We start from the raw sequence: 4,847 nt of genomic DNA, 5'->3' as shown, positions 1-4,847 counted from the left end.
AGAGAGCCGGGCGTCTCGCTCTGTCGACAGAAATCCACATCACAAAACGTATTATTGGGGGAAGGTGGGGAAGGGGGACCCACGGCCAGAGAGAGCCCATGACTTCATTTCACAGGGGCTGCCGCCGGGTGATTATTTCCCCCGCTCGCTGGATACCCGCAGAGGTGTATGGCAGCGCAGAGGGGACAGACAGATGGATGTTTTGCTGAAGAAATGCTAAAGGCAGGAAAGACAAAACAGGGTGGACGTGATAGAAAGGGCTGGAAAAGCCTCCACCCTGGGGGAAAATTAACTTTTAGTTTACATAAAGGAAGGTATAACTCTTCTTTGCTGCCAGGTATGTATCTACCTGAGCTTGGACAGAGCAAATCTAGCAGCCAGGGGGATATAACAGCGTTTGCCCAGTGGTAGTTACTAAACAGAGTGAGATTTTTAATGGCGAGTGAAGCCGATCATTGCGATAATAACGCAATCTCCTTGGCTTCACCCCAAAATGAGACTGGACGTTGGAGCGGTTGATTTTTGCTAGGAAGCGCACACGGATGTGGGGCGAGGGAAGGGGCTGATAGTGAGAAACACGAGGTGCATCCTCCCCAAAGGGGGTTGCTGCTGATGGTGAAAATGCCTCTTCCCCCACCGGCTGATGCACTCGAGGGAATTCCTCTGCTCCCGAGAGGTAACAGCCTCAGAGGACCGTTAAACTACAAAGAGCAATTATTAAAATCAGTGTGAAAATTGATTGTGTTTCTCTTTTGTCACACATGCACACACACACATGCCACAGGGGAGCCTGCACCCTTCAAAAAGCACCCCTGCAAGCAGGAGCGCAGCAAACCCCAGCGCTCTCCAAACAGCATGGTTTGACACTTTTTTTCTCCAAACACAAAACAAAGGCTGGACTGTGCTTTAGAAAAGGACCAAGTGCTGGGAGCTGCACTGGGACCTCATGCCCAGAAGACTTTGAAGTGTATTTGAGTTTTAAAATACCGCTTCTGAGGTAGAGGGGTTTCTTTTTTGGCATTTTGTTGCTGTTTGGTTTTGTTTTGTTTTGTCTTTTTTTTTAAAGAGTCACCAGCCTCAATCCCAAAGTCGCTTTTAGCTTCTTTTTCATGTGGCTGAATCCTCCCAGTCTTCCCCAAACCGTATCACGCTGCTCGCATCAAAGAAGCCATTCCCTGTGGGTCAGGGCTTTACGCATCCCCCCAGTTACGGGACCACATATGAGGCATCAATATTTACATGAGACTGTTTATTCAGGCAGTATGTACACAATTAATTTATCCGAAGCGAGAAGGCCTCACTCCGCTCCCCGTAATGTTTCCTCTCTTTTCTGCACACTCGGGAGCATGCAGGGCACAGCAATGCGTGGTCAACCCCCGGTATCCATACAGGCTGGGGGATGAAGGGATTGAGAGCAGCCCTGCGGAGAAGGACTTGGGGGTACTGGTGGATGAAAAGCTGGACATGAGCCAACAATGTGCGCTCGCAGCCCAGAAAGCCAACCGTATCCTGGGCTGCAGCCAGAGCAGCGTGGCCAGCAGGGCGAGGGAGGGGATTCTGCCCCTCTGCTCCGCTCTGGTGAGACCCCCCCTGCAGTGCTGCGTCCAGCTCTGGGGTCCTCAGCACAGGAAGGACATGGAGCTGTGGGAGCGGGTCCAGAGGAGGCCATGAAAATGGTCAGAGGGCTGGAACACCTCTGCTGTGGAGAAAGGCTGGGAGAGTTGGGGTTGTTCAGCCTGGAGAAGAGGGGAGACCTCTCTGGGGAGACCTTATAGCGGCCTTCCAGTACTTAAAGGGGGCTGATAAGAAAGATGGGGACAGACTTTTTAGCAGGGTCTGCTGCAATAGGACAAGGGGTGATGGTTTTAAACTAAAAGAGGGGAGATTCAGACTAGATCTAAGGATGACATTTTTTACAATGAGGGTGGTGAGATACTGGCCCAGGTTGCCCAGCGAGGTGGTAGATGCCCCATCCCTGGAACATTCAAGGTCAGGTTGGACGGGGCTCTGAGCAACCTGATGTAGTCGGAGATGTCCCTGCTCATTGCAGGGGGTTGGACTAGATGACCTTTAAAGGTCCCTCCCAACTCAAACCATCCTATGATGCTATGTCATATTGCAGCAACCATGTGCACTGCTGTGTTTGCCCTGATTGCCTCCTCTGAAAAAAAATGCCTCGGCATGTATTTTACTTAAAATTCACACCCTATAGGGCTGCTGAAATTTCCAGTGAGTGTCTAAAGGATTTCAATTTTGCATTTTCTGGGGTTTCGTCCTACTCCTCTAGCTGTCAGTGGTAACACAGTTGAACCCAGGGGTAATATGCACACTGTAAATAGTTTGCAGTGCGGTGAAAACTCCCTGGAGGGGGCAATATCAAGCACTGGTTTTCCATGCATCCCTACAACTTGTGCTATGGGTCTGGCACGGGTGCTTGGTGCCATGCAGGTTTGCACACTTTCCCTGAAGCAAAGACCACCCAAAACATAGGGGAAATTGCAATTGCTCAGGGTGGCCCCAGAGGCTCGAAGCCCCTGGGAACGGAGCACAGAATTTTTCCCTTGGGGATGACCTGGCTGAGATCAGCAGGACCCAGGGAATAACCCCAGGCTGCAACGGCCCATGCAACGTCGAGTGCAAAAGGAGAAAGCGGCTGCAGGGCTGGGTGCAAGAGGAAAAGGTGCCTGCAGAGGTGGGTGCAAGGGGAGCAAGTGGTTGGGAGGGGGGTGCAAGGTGCTAACATCCCTGCAAGGGTGGTGCAAAGGGATTAAGTGGTTGCAAGGGGAGCGAGTGCCTGCAGAAGTGGGTGCAAGCAGAAGTAGTGGGTGCAGGGGTGGGTGCCAGGGGAGCAAGTGGTTGGGGGGTAAGTGCAAGGTGCCAACATCCCTGCAGGGGTGTGTGCAAAAGGGATTAAGTGGTTGCAGGGGTGTGTGCAAGGGGAGAAAGTCCGAAGCAGTGGGTGCAAGTAGAAGCAGCGGGTGCAGAGGTGGGTGCGAGGGGAGCAAATGCCTGCAGAAGTGGGTGCAAGCAGCAGCAGTGGGTGCAGGGGTGAGTGCAAGGGGATCAAGCGGTTGTGGGGGGAGTGCAAGCGCAGGTGCAAAGGGTTCAGAAAGTAGCAGGGTGCAAGCGGGTGCAGAGGCGGATGCAAGGGGGGAAGTGGCTGCAGGGGAGGTGCGAGAGCAGCGAGCGTCTGCGGGCTGGGAGCGAGGGGAGCGAGTGGCTGCAGGGGAGGTGCAAGGGGAGGAAGGGCTTGGGGGAGCAAAGGGGAGGAAGGGGTTGGGGAGCGCAAGGGGAGGAAGGGGTTGGGGAGCAAGGGGAGGAAGGGGTTGGGGGAGCAAGGGGAGGAAGGGTTTGGGGGAGTAAGGGGAGGAAGGGTTTGGGGGTGCAAGGGGAGGAAGGGGTTGGGGGGAGCAGGGGAGGAAGGGTTTGGGAGGGAGCAAGGGAGGAAGGGTTTGGGGGTGCAAGAGGAGGAAGGGGTTGGGGGAACAAGGGAGGAAAGGTTTGGGGGGAGCAAGGGGAGGAAGGGGTTGGGGGGAGCAGGGGGAGGAAGGGTTTGGGAGGGAGCAAGGGGAGGAAGGGGTTGGGGGAGGAAGGGGTTGGGGGAGCAAGGGGAGGAAGGGGTTGGGGGGAACAAGGGGAGGAAAGGTTTGGGGGGGAGCAGGGGGAGGAAGGGTTTGGAGCTGCTGCCTGCTGGCGGCTGCAGCACCGGCGTTGCCGCTGCCCGCAGGCTCCTGCCCACGGCGGGGGCGGGGCGCGGCGGCCTGACGTCAGCACAGGCGGGATAGAACGCGGGCGGGGGAAGTGCTATGGCACCGGCTCGTTGGTCTAGGGGTATGATTCTCGCTTAGGGTGCGAGAGGTCCCGGGTTCAAATCCCGGACGAGCCCTTCTTTTTTTCCTCCCCGCTCACAAAAAAAGAGTAGCGGAGGGGATTGTTGTGTTGGTTTTTTTTTCGCCTCGACCCCGTTTTGCCACATGACGCGCACACACACCCTCCGCGAAAAGGAAAGTTCACCCGTGGGGAGTGTGCGTGGGGAGGGAATGGAAAGCAGGGGACTGTGGGGAGGAAGAACAAAAAGGGCTCGTCCGGGATTTGAACCCGGGACCTCTCGGACCCAAACCGAGAATCATACCCCTAGACCAACGAGCCGCCTGCGTAACGTAGCCCCGGAAAAGCTCTATCAGCACAGCCCGCGGGTGCGCTCCCTGCCGTGACGTGGGAGCTGCAGGTCTGCATCTCCTGCACGCGAAGTCATAGAACGATAGAACAGTTTGGGTTGGGAGGGACCTTTAAAGGTCACCTGGTCCAACCCCCCTGCAATGAGCAGGGACATCTCCAACTAGACCAGGTTGCTCAGAGCCCCGTCCAACCTCACCTTGAATGTTTCCAGGGATGGGGCATCTACCACCTCGCTGGGCAACCTGGGCCAGTATCTCACCACCCTCACTGTGAAAAATGTCATCCTTAGATCTAGTCTGAATCTCCCCTCTTTTAGTTTAAAACCATCACCCCTTGTCCTATTGCAGCAGACCCTGCTAAAAAGTCTGTCCCCAGCTTTCTTATCAGCCCCCTTTAAGTACTGGAAGGCCGCTATAAGGTCTCCCCAGAGCCTTCTCTTCTCCAGGCTGAACAACCCCAACTCTCCCAGCCTTTCTCCACAGCAGAGGTGTTCCAGCCCTCTGACCATTTTCATGGCCTCCTCTGGACCCGCTCCCACAGCTCCATGTCCTTCCTGTGCTGAGGACCCCAGAGCTGGACGCAGCACTGCAGGGGGGTCTCACCAGAGCGGAGCAGAGGGGCAGAATCCCCTCCCTCGCCCTGCTGGCCACATCATGTTTGCATGGGAT

The 4,847-nt window shown here is 55.6% G+C and overlaps 2 non-coding genes across 2 annotated transcripts; one reads left to right on the top strand and one right to left on the bottom strand.

Moving 5' to 3' along the window:
• Positions 1-3,814: 3,814 nt before the first annotated feature.
• Positions 3,815-3,886, top strand: TRNAP-AGG (transfer RNA proline (anticodon AGG)). Its single transcript has one exon. It is a non-coding gene; the product is annotated as a tRNA-Pro (tRNA).
• Positions 3,887-4,077: 191 nt separating this feature from the next.
• TRNAP-UGG (transfer RNA proline (anticodon UGG)) lies at positions 4,078-4,149 on the bottom strand. The gene has a single exon. It is a non-coding gene; the product is annotated as a tRNA-Pro (tRNA).
• Between the last annotated feature and the right edge of the window lie 698 nt (positions 4,150-4,847).

This window comes from Ciconia boyciana, chromosome 1 (assembly GCF_034638445.1).
Source record: "Ciconia boyciana chromosome 1, ASM3463844v1, whole genome shotgun sequence".
Taxonomy (NCBI): domain Eukaryota; kingdom Metazoa; phylum Chordata; class Aves; order Ciconiiformes; family Ciconiidae; genus Ciconia; species Ciconia boyciana.
Note: the sequence above shows the minus strand (reverse complement) of the source record. Positions and strands in the feature narration are given on the sequence as shown.